At 34.0% G+C, this 18,123-nt stretch overlaps 1 long non-coding RNA gene across 4 annotated transcripts in view; it reads left to right on the forward strand.

Moving 5' to 3' along the window:
• The first annotated feature begins 2,414 nt into the window (after window positions 1–2,414).
• LOC106669208 overlaps window positions 2,415–18,123 on the forward strand; it is a 487,453-nt gene continuing 471,744 nt past the window's right edge. For 3 of the 4 annotated variants that reach the window (XR_002910358.1, XR_001340901.2, XR_002910357.1), the window contains exon 1: window positions 2,415–2,707. This is a non-coding gene — a long non-coding RNA (uncharacterized LOC106669208). The remainder of the gene's footprint in view (window positions 2,708–18,123) is intronic. The other variant, XR_001340902.2, reaches the window with a different exon arrangement.

An 18,123-nucleotide genomic window follows, 5' to 3' on the forward strand; every position in this document is an offset into this window, starting at 1 on the left:
GCATTACCGTTTTGGGTTTCGCATCAACCACCAATAAAACCACATAGGGAAATTTTAGGACTCTTTAATTCCCCCGAAAGAATTTATTGGATGCATCTCTTCACTAATCCAGGTAATTAATGGTTTGATGTATTTTCTCTAAAAGTAGTTGACTTATTTGAGTAATTATTTTTGTAGTTGTATTGTGTATTACTACTACAGACTGAAAGAAGGTGTTTAGAAAAAATAATACGAGCTGAGAAAAAAATAAAACTTTTCAAAAGAATTATATTTCCTCTTGTCTATATGCTTCTAAAACGTTGCCAATGAGATTCATGACGTTACAAAGGTACTACCTAACTACCTACATATTTTTTGTGGAAATTGAAATATATAAAAATAGCTCGGAAATATTCAAATTGAAAATGATTACACACAGATTTGTGCAGTTGTTCTAAAATAGATTAATTTCAAACGTCGTTCGAACGATTTCGAATAGGAATATGCGAAATTTCACGTGACAAGACATCGCCTGATAACAAATATACGTATTTATATTTTATCGTCTTAGATAGCCCTTCCAGAAGGCCGGTGGATTTATTCACAAATTCACTGTTTTAAGTTAAGCTTGGATGGAACGAAACATAGCGGATCAGGTAACCATTTGCTCTTTACTGCTAAGAGCCTTTTCTCTGTCGTTTAATTACAGGGGACGAAAAGTGGATTACGAATAAGAGTGAATTACGTAAAGCTTATTGTCTCTCAAGCCGTTCTAAAAGCCCTGATTCACGAAAAAATTATTATGCCATTTATCTGGTGGGAGAAAAGAGGAACCTTACGTACTGACGTGCACAGGTACAACGGTCACCCGTGACCTCATTTATCCCAGCAAACCATACGCATGTATGCGTATAAATATGTCTACATATTTATGTATAAATATGAATGCAAATGCCCTAAGCTCATTCACCTTCACAAAAACAATATATATTTTTGAAAAAATATTCCCATCAGTAAAAAATATGCACTCGTCCAACAGAATATAAAATTATAATAATTATAATAGCCTACGAAATTCTCAGGTCTACTGTTTTATGTTAATTTTGAAAATTAAAATATTATTTAGACAGAGCCGTAAAAACCAGTATCATACTGAGAATGTTTCTCCATAAGAATTTTTACATCCTTTTTTAACTAGGTCTTTGGAATCTTATGTGTATGGTTGTATGGTACTGGGTTTTCGAGATATTTAGCACATAATTATTACTGTTTGAAGGATTTTCAGGAAATGATTGGCTAGATGTTAAGGCAATGCAGTTTTTATTTAGGTTATCATTTAATTCCTGAATTGAGTATTAAAAACGTCTTCTCACTAGAAAAATAAGAATTCGAGACCTGTGGTTTCCGCCGGTCCGTAACCCAAATCTTCAATTCGATGAGCTTTTGGTTCAATTTATTACAAGTCCAAATACAAACTGATATTTGCCCATTGGTTATATACGTTAATAATAACACCCAAATTATCTTACGGCTCATTAATCTGATGGGAGAAAGCTTAGCAAAAACAACCTACTCAAACATCAGGTAGCATACAAAGACAGGCAAACGTATGTATCACACAACTCACCGTTAAACCTACCTCCATCAATATAAGTAAATAGATATTTTATAAATATATAGAAAAAGCGAGGAAAATAAACAACTTTTGTCTCCAAAAACTGTCAAACTAGATGGGAAATTAACACTTCGGCTATTCAACAACAATTAATAAAATCAGTCCCCATTCTTAGAAGTCTAAACAGACTACTAAAGAAGAAGAAGAATTCAAGAGGAAATTAGGAATGGTATGGTATACAGATGGCACCATAATCAATAATGGAACCTGATCAGGCGTTTGTGTCAGGATGTATAGGGTCATATTTGAAATTTTGAAGTTGAACTGGGCCTGAGGTAGCCTGTATAATTTTCCGAAAATAAAGGTAAAAATTTGAAGCTAGACTACAAAATATTAAACACGTATTTTCGTAAAGCGTCAGGGCCTGGGATTTATAAACATTGTTTGAATTATACAAATACATATAGGATGTGAAAAAAAGTGAATTTCTAGCATTGTATAAATTCACTTTTTTCACATCCTACATGCATTTGTATAATTTAAACAATGTTTATAAATCCCAGGCACTGAAGATGATCTCAATAAAGATCGAAACGTCAGCACGAGAAAGAAAATGTTTTTCTAAAACCTACATCACACCAGACCGCATCTCACGAACTCCAAATAATCGTTAGATAATATCTTGTAAACTGTCACTTTATCATTATTACTAGTTGGGCGTTGCCTGATTCATTGAATTAAATTAAAAAATTATTGTCAGATGATCTTCTGTGTCATCGTTTATATTTTGTCGCGGGGGCGTCAGGTCCGTTTAGTCGAGCCGATGCTCGCTAGGTGTCGCAATATCCGCCGAGCCTCCACGCGCCTCATTCACATTCAGTCTCTCTTCGCCTTCGCTACCGTGAACGTCTACCCGGCTCGCTATCTAAAAAGTCGCTCGCCGATCTTCAAAAACATTAAAAAAAAGTATATATGTATATTTAGTAAAGAAGAAAGTGTGTGTGATTGTGATATTCCCGTCTGACCCATGTGCCAACGAATTTCCATTGGGTCAAATATGCAAATAGTGTGGTGTGCTCATTTTGGATAATTTACCATCGCCGTCTTCAAACAGTGAGTGTTTAATATTTTTCCTGCATCTTTATATATGCAATACATATTTAAAAAATTGTCCCTTTTCCTAAATAAATGACATGTGAAAATAAAAACAGTGTTTTGTAATATAAAACAGACGAAACCATGTCAAAATTTTCTATACAAAAACCCAAAACAAACAAAAATAATAATAATTTGCGTTGTTTCCTTTCTTTTCAACTTGATGATCTGAGTAGGGTTGAATTTGTGAAAATTGTAAATTTGTGTATGTAATCCATGGTGCTAGTTCTTAAGGGAATACCGGTCCGAAGAAGTCATATGGACGCTACTCTTGTCATAAAGACCCGCTCAGATGGTTGGAAAAGTAGCCATTCGGAAGCCAAGAAAAATCGCGATGAACTCCATTTCTTCTTGGCGCTTGTTTGGGAAATCGCGCCGGACTATCTACCTGGGGAACACCTCTGGAGTTATGTAATAATCAGGATGATGGCCGGCTTCGAGTTCCGACTGGATAGAGCATTGATGCCCCTTCACTTGTGCACTTTAACTTTTTTACCCACGGTGTGCACACCAGAGGGTCCTTGGAACGGAAAACGGCTATCGGAGGCCGCCTCGGCAATTCCCATCCCTACTTTTAATGTGTGTCAATCCGTTGTGAAATTGCGTCCAGCGTAGAGAGAATGTAATGTAAAATTGAAAGAAAAACAGCGATTCTTGGCCCATGGATGGCTTCAGAGGCGTATATTGAGCATTGGTACGTCTCGTCGCCCTTAACATGGTAATTAACGCTAATCTGTTTTACCTGTTGACATTTACAAAAGATTGGGCATTACTCGTTTAGACGAAAGCAACCAACAATTTTTTTCCGAAATCCCAGTGGATTCGACTAGACAATTCGTTTAAACTCGTACAAGTGTATTCTTCTTTCCCTTTAAAATATAATATCAACATCCAACCAAAAAATCTTTTACGATACTTATACACGAATGATGTTTAGCGACCGCTGTTTCAATAAGTGGTTTAAAAACAAAGGTACTTATAGGTAATACTTTTAAAAGTGCGTTTCAAATTTTTAAAGTAACAGATATTTGAAAAAATAATTAAATACAACTATAATTAATGACTATCGCGGTCAGAAAATTACATCAACTCGAGCAATCGCGTAATTTTTATTAAAAATAAATACACTCTTTATAATATTTATTTATAAAATATTCACATTCTTCTAATAACCTTTCTACTAGCCCCTGGAGCCAAAAAAGAAATGTAAAAACACTCTATCGTTTACGGAAAATAATCTTTTACTAAATACAACTTTGAAAGTTTGAAGACGCTTTTTTAAAATCTGTCTGCCAGATTTATCAAATTTCACGAATAAATTATACATTTAAATCGGATTTGGGTATATTTTTATTCATATATGAGCTATAGTCCATTTTATTACAATATTTAAAAAAAAAAAATTTAAAACATGAAAAACATTGAAATATTAAACACTTACTAGAAAAAATATAATAATGAAGATTATAAATTTCACCAAGGTTTAATATTATAACGACTAAGAATATCAGAGGAGTCAACAGTTCTTCACAGATAGAAATCACTTTTCAAAGGGGCAGATTTGTCAGTACTGCTTGCTTTGCTACATCGTTGGTCTTTCCATTTCGAATTTGAAACTAGGTTTTAAATTTTTATCTTGAAAACAAATGTTTACATTTTTAACCGAGGACATTATGTAATACCAAACGGTGATTTTCTTATCATTGGGAAGTTTTCATTATCGTATATCAGATAGGAGGGCCTTTTTGTTCAAATTCGATAAGCATGGAGTAAAAAAAGGTTAAATATATTAGGCCTTTTTATGTGTGGCTGTAATTCCGAAAATTCCCTCTTCCGATTTTCAAGAATGCATACATTTTGAACAGTCATGTTTTCGCAAATTTTACGCTCTACAAATTTTGTTCCGAGGCTTTTTTCAAAAACAGAACAGGGAAGTGACAATTCTTAGATTTTCTTACTTTGACCTTTTGGGATGCAGAATGCTTCTGCTGTCGATATACATTTGTTTATCTCATTACGGAAATTCAACTTTTCCTTCTCATTTCACATGTTTGTGGCATTTTGGCTTTGGATAACATATTGAAACAATAGGTTTATGAACAATAAAATCGGGAGAGAGAGTGATCGGTTTTTTCCAAGAGCACATTATTCCCCAAAAATCGTGAATAACTCGAAAACTTGAAATCGGGCAATGTGGAAGGTGACCAATTGATAGTTTATTAAAATTTTCTATCAAATTCTATAGGGCGATTTCCTTGGCACCATAATACAATTTGACGTTTTCGTAAAAAGTGCAAAAATTAACATGTTCCCGAATTGTTGAATTTACTGATGAATGACTGAAGCTAGGAAAACATTTAAAAAAGCAATCTTGTTTAGCGTAATTTCTAAAATATGAGACTTGGCGCAGGTTTGAGCCTTAAAGGGTGGAGAAAATTTGCATTTCCAAAGTTGGTCATTTTTTCCTGCAAAACCTTTTTTTTTTTTTATAGGCAGTGTATTTGCTTTATGTATTTATTTTCATTTTTCGCTAAATCGTGTTTGGCGATTTAATTAATAATTACAGTTTTGCTTTTGCCTAGAATAAATAAATAAAAGTTGGAATCGTCGTAAAGTTTATCTGCAAAGATGAAACGAGGACGGATAAACTGATGTTTCAACAAGGCTTATCGAATTGGAATCGATTATATTTGTTTTAATTTTATTATATTATTTGCGTTTTATTGCCAACGTCAATAGAAATGTAATGATGATAATGAATAATAATGAATAATAATGATACTGCCGGATCCAAAAATAACAATAATCTCGAATCATGACCTGATAAAGTATATTAACCCCCAGTTCCCAAGTGTTTTCCTCTTCCATAGGAATAAATGTCTGGTTTGTTATATGATACAAACATTTACCCCACTCGCTGGCGAAGTTCTCACGGCGAGGCGACCAACCGCAAAATTCGCAATATATTTATACGGTCGCCCTTAACTTCCAGCCTTCCAGTTAAATAAAGTTCAATCGTTTAATCAGGATAACGGAAAAAGTTGAATTATTTGTAATTATCTACAAGGATAAATCAGTACGGTGTTACATTGAATTGTGTCAATGACCAAATTTTCCTTGTACTTTATATTTATTTTAAATTTTAGTCGTTGGACAGAACAAGAAAGTCATAAAATATCCTTATCCAGTCTTCCAGCCTTTTCCGTGGTAGTTTGTCCTCAGCCATAACGTTCTTCTTTCAACTATTTCAGTTCTAACTTGTTCACAAATATAATGGAAAGGCGCAATAAATTTGATTTTTATTAATTTGCTGAAGACAAGCGGTCAATAATGAGGTAGTTTAGAAAAACACCATTTTTATTAGTTTGCGGACGTTTCGACCTTTATACGGGTCATCTTCAGGGCATAAAGTGTGGTGCTCTTCTTGAGGTGTCATATTGGTTTTGTGTGAAAGTATTGTGTAGTGTACTTTTATTCGCTCCGGTGACAAGAAATCGTAGTAGGCAACATTAGACTTTAAAGAAAAACCGGTTTGAGAAGGGTCAATTCTAAGACTTATTGTTTTTAATTACCAATATTTTTCTAATGATTATGTAAATCTTAGGATTTCTTTCTCCATTTTTGAAAATTTTTGCACATTTTTACGCGAAATAATAAAACCACGGCTTATTCCATCTCTACAAGTCACGTATGTTTGTCGTACGGAATCTTAAGGAATTTTTAGAGAAGATTCTATCGATCTGTGCTAGATTGGAAAATCCATAATTACAGCGAATACTGATGAATAAATTATTACATGTAGAATGATTAACTGACATTTCTTGGAGATATTTTATCCTAATCACGAAAATTCGTTTACTCCTTAATATCGCCTATAAGATAAGAAGTTCAAATCTTCTTAAAACTTCATTGCTTAATTAAATATTTAATTTATCAAAGCTTAAACTCCTTAATAGAAATGTCACATAATATTTATCATATCGGTTCTTCCTTTTTAGATAAGCATTGCACAATTTGACACGTAAAATTGCACTATTTGTTTCTAAAAGGTTTATCTTTTTGTTTTAAATTCTTCATAGTCGCGTGACAAAAATAATCGGTATTTCGCTTTTAGAAATATTCCGCTGTTTTGTACTTTTTTCTGTGTGTCGAGATATTTTTAACACAATGTCAACTAATTTACGCGAATGAGTGCGTGCCCAAGAGGGAAAGTTAATCAGGGTTTTTGTATTTTTAGAACCCGTAACTGCTAAGTAGAGCTCAGACACACACTTAAATGTTCGACTCGCCGTCTTAACCAGCTCGGCCAATTAATTGTACGCCTAACAAAGAATAGAAAAGAAGGAGAAAATCGAGATCCTTCGAAAAGAAAGAAAATTCTGTTTTGACCAATTAAAAAATTGCACTACGCCAAAAATAATAGCGCGGTGTAAAAGAAAAATTTCACAGTAAATCTGAGCTTTAAATATTTTACCTTGGTAAATTAGCTCCTTATTGTTTTCTAAACAACATATAATGTTGTATAACTTACCAAATATTCAGGATGATACTCTGCCGGTCTTTTTTGTATAAATATATGTTTTTAAATGAAATTTTCCAAAGTCTTTATCCAGCTTAATTTGTTTATTACGTTTTTTTTTAAAAAGAAGTTTTATATTTTATAATGCTAAACGTGTATTGTTATGTTAAAATATGTGCCCTGTATGAGAATTAAATTGCTTCGTATGTTGTATTAGCTGTTAGAAAGAATGAATACAATTTAAAACTAACATCAAAATACAATTTTCGATCACCTATTTTTTTTCAGGTCAGTGAAATATATCGCATAAGCAATTTGCCTTTATGGTCTAATACAGTGTGTCCACATGCCGTGGCGGAACGCTCACGAAGCACATTTGTTGTATCGCTGGCTTCCGTTTTTCCAAATTAAAGCGCTTATCTTTGCAAGCCGTGTCATTCAACCCGCTTCATCAGTGGGCATATCCATGCCTTTTTTGTTTTCTTTTTACACCCCACTGAAAAAGGTGCGCCGCGAAATTGATCCGTGTGGAAAATTGATTGCATGATTGATCTCTTCAGTACTGAAAAGACGGTGAAGTCGGAGTTCCTTGCATGTACACATTCACAATACCGGAAAATCGGTTCGGTTATAATAACCGTCTTTTTTATTTAATTAATTTGATATTTACAACTACAAATATTGTGTTGAGTAAATATGATCATATATGTTGAATTTGTCATTTGAGACTCTTGTAGCAGAAATTGCCCAGTGGCAACATTCCTTCACACTGAAACCTCTTCAATCTTCACTGAATGAGAAGGTCTCAGGCCGACTTTCTCTAAAAATTATTTAATTATTTCAAACCATCATAATTAAATATTTTTTTGTTAGAACTCATTAAGTTACAATCTCATTGTAATTAATATAACGATGTAATTTTTTTTTTTTGAAATAAACAACAAAATACTGGTGTTCACGTTTTTGTCATTGATGATACTTCAGATGTGTCCGAGCGATCTTCCCAATGGGTACTAAAAGCGAGGAAAATAAAAGAAATGTAATTTAGTTTTTTCATGTTTTCTTTCGCTTCTGTTGTGCATGTAAGTAGAGTAATTTACCGGTATGGTAATGTGGTCAACTCTTCAAATATCATAACCGTTTCGCCTTTAACTTTCGTAAGAATTCTCTTCACCGATTTTACCCCTGCCTTCCACGGGTCTCCAATGTGAGGAGAAGCCTGGGAGGGAACGACCAGCAGATTTTGTAAGTGGTGAAATGTTTTACGATTTCAATTTCATCATGGTTCAAAGTTATGTACAATGCTTTTAATTCATTTGCCGCCCCTCCAAAATTGTTACCACAGTCCGATAGAATTTTTAGCGGGTAACCTCTTCTCGCCATAAATCGGTCGTGGGCCCCAAGGAAGGACATCGTGGTGCAGTCTGTGCCGGCCTCTAAATGCAAAGCCTTTGAATGAATGTTCAAGGCTGAAAAAATCATTAAATTTCTTCTTTTATTTATGTTACGAAAATAATATGTCGATCCGTATTAAAATTAAAAAAAAATTATAAAATATTACAAACTTGAGGAAGGAAGCGTGCCACAAAAGTTCTTTAAAAAATTTGATTCGTTTTAAGCGCCCTGTAAAGCTGGTAAATATACTTTTTTATGACAAACAAAAAACTAGAATTAATCAGAAATAGAAATAGTAGAATCAGCCATGTTTGTAACATTTGTGGTGCGTATATATTTATTTGCGTAAATGTAGTGGATTATCCACAATTACCCCGAGGACTATCAAGTACTCTGGGGTAGTGTGAATGAATTTGTGAATGTAATTTATTAGCGTGAATGGAGAAGCTTATCCCCAATTATCAAACCCAAGGTTTTTGTTTCATTTAAACTCCTTTAGATGTATAGAAATGATACTCCTTTCGATTTTATCCAAATTCAAAGTGCAAATGCTGGAATATTCCACATCTAACCTATTTCAACAAGATTTAAATTTGATCCCTTTAAAGACCATAAATATGAACTGTTATAACAGTAAAAAATATGCATTTCTTTGATGTCCTGTGTTCCTCTAAAAAATCATAACCCCTTTGGATTGTATCAAATGTCCACGGTTTTACAACCCATGGAATGCGGAATATCTCTTTTTTCAGACTATGGAAATAAGGTTTAGATTTAATCCAATTTCTACGGTTTTACGACAGTTGGAAATTTCTTATCTCAGTCTGTGTTAAAAAGATTTGGACTTAATATAAAGATAAATGAGAATATATAATATGACGGATTGTAATAAAACTAATTATACTCTGACAGGCAAAAAAATTCCACCCACGTGTAATATAACTTGATTGGTATATATTTTTTTATATTAATCAAAGTTTCATGTTTTATGTTTTAGATTTTAATTAACATTTCAGTACCGCGTATTTCCTCCTCTTGCCTTAATTACATATCGAAGACGCTTCAGCATACTTGCTACCAGTCTGGAAATGTCTCTGTGCTGGAAGTTAGCTCATTTTTCACGAAGAGTCCTTTCAAAATCGAGGAGTGTATCAGGAAGTGGTGGACTTGCACTTATTCGTCTTTCGAGGTTATCCCATAAATGTTTGGGGGGTTCAAGTCTGCAGAACTTGGAACTTGTAACCTTATCTGTGAATGAGTGCAGTCGTTCCAAGTTATCACTATTTTTGTGATCTAAGTAAATATAACTGACTTATTTGAATAACGAAAAATGTGTAAACAAAATATTTTGCGTTTTTCACAAAAAATTGTATATAGTGTTTTATTGGGGAGGAGAAAACCAATATAAACTATAAATAAATATTTTAAACAACCTTCCTACTTAACTTGGCCACAAATTATGCACTTCAAAATCTACGTGGCTTAGCTGCAAAATACAATTATGATTTAGTAACAGAGAAGTTAATCCTTCGAATTGTTTTTTATATAGGCTATATGGATACAAATCTTGAAATACATGCACAACAAAAGCATGAAGCTATATTAAAAACAAGGCGAATTATTTAAAACATTTTTTTCTCGGCTCCTAGGGCCAATTGACACGAACGATCGGAAGAACAATGGGAGACTCATCTTACGAAGTCTCCTTTTCTGAATTTACAAATCTAGGCAATTTACCTCGCACAATCTACCAATTATTTCAACTTCGATATTTACTGGGAATAATTATTTGTTATTTATTTTGAATGTAATTTGCTGTACGCAGCCTAATAGAAATATTTGTTCTTTTGTTGCATGCTTTTTTAGAATGGATCCTGAAGGATTTAAAGAGAATTTTTATTAGTTTAATTGATCCACTAATAAATTGCTTGAAAAATGTTACATTGGATTGATGCACCGTAGCATTATTTTTGGCTGGAGTCAATTTTTATGTCCTAATTCCTCTTTTTACAGGATAAAGGAATAAAGAGAGAAAATAATGACAATGATTGAGAGGACTTTTGTGGATTAGTTTGTCGTTAAGCGAAGTTACACTGGTTTTAAACGAAGTTTAATGTGAGAAATTTGATTAAATGTCGGGAAAAGAAGAGCCTAGGTGCCAGCCGAATCCTCCTATATTTCATCCCTCACCATCGCCGCGACAGTTCAGCCCACAGTCATTTTTAACCTGATTTATCACAAGGAAATTCCCTATTTATTTTGTTATTTTATCATCTAGTTCCCTTGGGATAAGTGGTAAACTTATTTTTTAGCCTCTCTTCGTTTTTTCTTCTCTGACGTTTCGCCTTATCAGCGTTTTCTTAAGAGGTATAAAATTATGTCCATGATAACGGGCTAATTTACGATAGGATGCCGCTGCTAGGTTTGAGTCCTCTCATGTAGTTATCTGTCAGCAAGTAGTTATTTGGTTGCTTCGTCGAAAATTTTGATGAAATTGATGAATTGGAGTCAGGTGTGTCGGTCGAAATAATTACTACTTATTCCATAGATTTTTATGAAACTATATGAAACATGGGACTATTTTCAGTTCTGTTTATTGTTCATCAATATTTACGACACATTTTGTACCAATTGTTTTCAACTTCGTTTTTGTAAACTTCATGTTTCAACTGATTTATTATTCATTTTTACATCATGGTACGTGTTCAACAGCAATTCCTCAAAAATATATCTGCAAATACGCTTCGTTTCGTGTTGTGTAATTATATTTTTCGTCTAATTTGTATTAAAAACAACACAATAAATATTATCTTGAAACTTTTGCCTAGCTCACAGCAGTGTAAATTCCGCCTAGTATCTAGTAATATTAAGGATTAAACAAAATCAACTATAATAAAACGATATAATTAATTATCAACCTTTTAAAGGTTAATTTTATATTAAAAGATTTAAAAGCCGTCGAGGATTCATCAGGACTATGAAAGTATAATGATTAATTTCATTAATTAACAACCCATGCTTTCAAGAATAATGAATTAAACATCAAAATTATGTAGAGCCCGATCAATCTTGACTTGCATATTTTATAACTAGTACGATTACACAGGTTTCAAAATTGTGATTAGATGTTAATATTTGTTAACCTTGTGAATTATTAACAATAGTTCAATAGCCTTGATACATGGGATATACCCCTGCAAAGCGCGCGAAGTAATTGAAAGTTCAACCTCGCCTACTCCCTGACGGTCTTTAAAAGTAAAATAAGATTTTTGTAATAATAATTTCTGACTTTTAATATTTTGCAAGAACGGTAGGAAGAAAATAGAATTTTATTGAAAAAGTATAAGCCAATGACATGAGTTATTATACTCAAAGCATCCTCTTGTATATTTTAAAACACCTAGTCCTATATCCAGTACAAATTTATTTACGGAGACCAGGTTTGTGCTAGTACGTGTGGTGCAGGATTCTACAATAAGTCCATGTAAATTTTCTGTTTACCATTAGGGTTGTTTCAAAGTTATTGTATAATGATTATTTATTTATTTTTTATGTTTTTATTTTTTTTTAATTGGCTTTATGATCTTTGCATATAGCCATGACGAATCTCTTATATATGTTATTCAAATTGGGGGTTATCGGGAAAAAATGGCCAGAGGCGACGGTGGGAATCGAACCCACGACCGCGGCGTGAGAGTCTCTCATGCTAACCACTCGGCTACCACGGTCCCCTAATGATTATTTAGAGATCATGAGATGCGGCCTGGTGTGATGTAGGTTTCGAAAAACATTTTTTTATCGTACGAACGTTTCGATCTTTATTGAGATCATCTTAAGGGCCTAGGATTTATTAACATTATTTAAATTTTAGAAATACACGTAAAATGTGAAAATTGTTTATAATATACAATGATAGAAATTTTAGGTTTCAACAAAGTATTTGTGCTCACTCAAAGTGTGTATTTTCTGGGTAGATGTGCCACTGGTTTGTTTCATGTTGCGAGATATTCATGTTTTTTGTTTAAATATGTTTGATTTTGAAGGAGTGGGTAAGGAAGTAGGGATAGAAATTCATTTTTCTATGAGGAGTCAGCTTCTTTGAGGTTAAAGGGACCGAAAAAATGGATAATAATTTGTTGTTCGGGCCTGGGTAGCGGTTCAGGATTAAAATAGACGGGATTATTGGGAAAAGGAGAGAAAATTTGTTGTGGTTTTAGACTATGTAGAATTGTTTTATGTGTTGAGTGTAATGATTGTTTTATGTGCTGTTATATATGATTTGTGTGTTATATATATGTTATTGATATTGAATTTGATTTTGATATTACCGTACTTGCGGCTGAGTTTACATGTCTGTTCTGTAATTGATGCTGTGTTTATCTCCGTCGAAGTAAACCATTTCTAAAAAGTTACGTTCATGTTTGTTTTGTTCTGTGCTTAATATTTTTGGATTTTTGGAATCGAACTGGTGTTCAAAATGGTGGGTAGCCAGTGCTGTAGGATTTTGTTTGGGTTTTTTGAGTTGTATCCAATGTATTTTGTATTGTAAAATAAAAGATAGATACAAAGAACACGTAGGATCAACCCGCACCTCTCATTTCGAATCACCAGGAACACTTAATTCGAATTACTCCACAACGTACAAAAAGGATGAACATGAACTCTAAAACTTGTAAATATTCAAATTAGTGATGGGGCTCCGCTCGCGAGCTGATCAAAAGAGTTTCTCACTTTAATCAGGGTCCGATGAGTCATTCTGAAAAAACGATCGGTTGTTCTGTTGAGGAGCATTGCCGAACTATTCCCATCCATTCCGATACCAACCCCTCAGCGATTGCAGCTCAATTGTGATTTTTGTCTTTACCACCACCCCACACCTCGATTGCCTTGCGTTTAACTTGAGCCTTGACAGTTGTCAGTTGTCACTCAGGACAAGTTGTAACTATCAACTTCACCTTTACTCCTCCGACCGCTTTCCGCTACTACAGCCCTTCGCTATTTTCTTAAAAAAGGACGAAAAAATTGAACAAGTTAAATGAAAATATGACGAAAACTGAGGCTCGAACAAGATTACAGCGTGGTTCTACGGTGAGATCGATAGTTATATCCTCTAAACAATCTACCCCATCGAAAAGAAACATGATTTCAAGGAAGCGTATTATTGGCGAATTGGTACATTTTATTTTTTTCCATTCCTGAAAAATCACATTGTCATGGATGAACGTGCACTTCTCTCATAATATTATAAACCGATTTTGATAATTAATTTTTATAACCATAAATCGGAAGTTTTATAAGAGTTGTACGTAAGGAATTTTAAAAATAATGTATAGGTTATGAGAAGAAAATTTTTAAGTTAGAAAAAATTGACAATTGTTTTGAAATAATCAAATTCCTATAAAATTAAAACTGCTTACTTTAGGTATATTTTGCTGGCCATAACCATGCGACACTCATTTACCAATATGGAAGTAAAATTTGAGTCAAATTGATCGTACAGTATTTAAAAAAATATGCAAACATTGGATGCAAATATGGAAAGAATTGTATGAATAAGATAAGTTTGAATAAGAATGAATAACATAGGTCTTGATGTATGAAAGAATAATAGGATGTAGACCCTTCTTTGCAGGAAGAATAAAACATGGAGCGGAAGTCAATAGGAACAAGTTTTTAATTTACAAAAACTAAACAAACGTTGTTTTTAAAACCTGTCTGTATCCGTTAAGTCGGATGTAGTGTTTTGCGTCTAAATTTTTGTAAGATTTTAAGTTCAAAGTACCGAGTTAATATTCTAAGTCAACAGTTCAAAACAATTCTTCGGCCTTGAGACACCCACTGTTCACTTCGACACGCTGTTTATCTTGGGCCTCGTTAAAGTCAGGTTCATAATCCTGACACAAAGAATTCTAAAAATCGCTATTAACGGTGTCATTTGAGGCGCACGTCTTGGCAGATAATTCGCGAATCCTGTCTTGGGATCAAGAGTAATTCCCCATCATCGACAGGATTGATAGTCATGGTGAAGGCTAGTGGTATTGAAAAATCTGAGCAATAACGGTGTCCTTCACCTTCCACTGTACAAATTTCTTCTACCTCCCTCTTCGCACTTATTTTCCTCCTATCTCACTCATATGAGTTGCTATTTTTCTGTTTTTATATAAAAAGCTAGATTCATGAAATAACAAGACCTGAATTGTACAGACTTCTGCAAATGTGAAGATGAAGTGATTGTGAGAAAAATGTTGTGGTTGTATGTTATGTTTGTTAGTTCTTGATAACTTTCATATCTTTTTACAATTATAAAACGGCCAGCCAACGACCGAAAACACCCTGAAGAAGAAAAAATATCTAGGTAATATTATTTGTTTATCGTGTGACAATTTACATATATGTGTTTGGGAGTTATTGACACTATATCGCTTTCTCATCGTAAATATTTTCCAGACTTTTATAAGAATCTTATATTCATTATAATGTAAAGAATATACCCACCCAATTATACCACCCAAAGTCAATATATGCTCACACAAGACGATTTTTCGCACATACTATTGAGATATACAAAATTTTTAAAAAATTAACTTAAAAAAAATTATAATAAAAAAACCCGAGTTACTCATAAAACACTTTTGTCGAATTGGAATTCGTGATCAGCCGTGCCGCAGGTCGCTGACACTCCGCTATCCGTTCGACCGCGTTTTATCCCAAACCCTGTGACTTCTTCCGTTTTTAACACTTCGTATTATCCTTAGGGAGGCCGTATCCGCGGATTTGCCAGCTCAAATGTAAATTAAGGTTTAAAACGTAACCGTGAACGTGTAGGGCGGGAGTGGCCGCCAAACATCTCCGAGTCCTCTATCTTTTTGTTTTATCCTTATCTTTCCTTTCACCCGTATATTTTCCTTCTCAAATGAAAGGAAATGAAAAACGCCGGGCGGCCAACTTTTTCTGTTATCGCGTTCAGACTGGGCGATTGCAAAAGATTGTTTTGAATATAAATAGATAGAAATATTAACACAATTATCAAAATATAATTGTTTTTAATTGAACAAAATATTTACAGTAGCGGAAAAAGAAATTAACTGCCATTACCAACACGTATCAACAGTTTACTGTAAATCAATAATTTTTTTTTTATGTAACATTTAAGAAATACAATATAAATTAATAAAGACAACAAAAAATATAGGCGTAACTAATAAATATTTTAAATTGATAGAACAGAAGGTCGCTGTGACCGAGTGGTTAGAGCGTAAGGCTCTCGGCTTCTAGGTTCGATTCCGACCGAGATCTCTGGAATTTCTGATCTCTTCCCCTGAAAAATTCTATTTATTATCTGTTGGCTTGACAATTGTGTGAGATACTTCGTCATTAAATTGAAAAAAGCCTTACGCTATATGTATGTTGAACCTTTTATTTGTTCGTTACCGATCATTTTGCTCTGCCAATTCTCGCTGTGTTAATCTGGCATTTAAGAGACCTCAATACTAAAGATAGCGAAAAACTTAAACGCGTCTGATCGACTACAACCACCAAGATTAGCAGAACAAAATGGTCCATAAATGATCAATTACAAATTAATACAATATCAAACTAAATATATCTTGGCGTATTTGAAAAGTTTGATTTAACAATAAATAGGGAGTTCCTGGTTGAGAGTAGATACAAATTGAACATACTACCCGAAGTGACAGTTTCAACAATCTTATTCTTCATGTTCTATTAATTTAATACAGAAAAAGGATTAAATCTGTGAGATAGTTCACGAAGATATGGTATATCTCCACTGTTTAAGACGTCTGGATTTGTTATACTTGAACTTTTAAATATAGACAAAATTATACGAACTTTCAAAGGAAATTGGATATAACTTGGTAAATATCTTCTACGCACGACTAACAATAGAAAACTTTTAGTTGAGCATTTAAATTGAGTATTAAGACTCATCTTTACACTCGCCCATCATGTGATATAAAGATATAAAGACCATCGCAAATGAACATTCGGGATACGAGTAAAATTGATCAAGGCCTGTCTTCCAACCATCCTTCCTGTACTCTATATTTATAACTTTTCCTTACAAAATTCCATTTTTCCAAAGTCATGGAAGCAATCTTTTGTCAAACACCTAAATAAAGTCTGTAATCCTTCCTCTCCCAATGATTTCTGACCAATTTCCATTAGCTCTAACCTCGCAAAACCTCTTGAAAAATTAGTTAACTCTCAAATCTCCAATTACTTAGAATCCTCAAACTTACATGCACCTCATCAATCTGGCTTTCGTCCTGGTTTCTCCACGAATTCGATCAGTTTAAAATTATCATCTGATGTTCAGATGGCTATAGATCATGGTAAAATTACTATTCTTGTTCACCTCAATTTTTCCAAAGCCTTTGACACCTTGAACCTACTCTTCTTCCTTCAAATAAATTCCCTTTCTTTACCCTACAGTTTCTTCGATGGGTTCGTTCCTCCCTCTCAGCCCGTTCGCAAATAGTTCTCATCCCAGGCAAGCCTCCTTCCTCACGTTTACCCATCATTACTGGTGTTCCTCAAGGCTCCAGTTTATCTGCCTCCATTTTTTGTAGTTATATTAATGATCTTCCTAATATTTTTAAATATTGCGCATATCACCTCTACGCGGATGACTTCCAAATCTTTATCTCCTTATCACCTCATGACCTCCAAATCTCACACGAATCCACGAGGACCTAAAAAATCAGCTCCTGGGCCATTGAAAATGTCCCTCTCTCAATATCAATAAGTCTCAGGCTATAGTGTTTGGTTTCCATCCCATTCTCCAATCCTTACCCCCTATTCCTCCGCTCGGTATTAATAACCAACCGATCTTCTTTTATCCATCTGTCAAAAATCTTGGGAACATCCTTTCTTGAACTCTATACCCCACATTCCCCAAATATCTCGCCGATGTTTCTCCACCTTCTGTTAATTTCGTCATACAAGCCAACTCCTCCCAATCAGCACCCTCAAACTTCTTATCTCTTCCCTTGTGCTTCGCAATGTTGTTTATGGCTGTTTGGACTACGGTGGACTCACCTGCGAGATTGTTAACAGACTCAAAAGAATCAAGAACTGCTTTGTTAGGGTCATATTTAGCACCCCGAAGAGATCTGTGTCTAGTATGTATTGCGAATTGAAATGGCTGTAACCCTTTTATCGAAGGCTATACTTTCTTGGCTGCTTCCTCTATCAAACAATTTCTTTCCATTCCCCTTCCTATATTTATAATTTTTTTAACATGTAAATCTTCTATACACACTCGCAACACACGTTCCCGCCCTTCTGATCTCTACCCACTCTCTTACAAATCTACAGCTTTTGGACTCTTCTTTTTTAGCCGTTCCTACAACCTCTGGAATTTCCTACTTAACTCTATTCGCTGTCACTCATTCATTTCCACCTTTAAATCCCGCCTTTTTGACTATTTCCTGTTTCT

The sequence above is a fragment of the Cimex lectularius genome, unplaced genomic scaffold, assembly GCF_000648675.2.
Source record: "Cimex lectularius strain Harlan isolate CLEC.00 unplaced genomic scaffold, Clec_2.1 scaffold213, whole genome shotgun sequence".
Lineage (NCBI taxonomy): Eukaryota > Metazoa > Arthropoda > Insecta > Hemiptera > Cimicidae > Cimex > Cimex lectularius.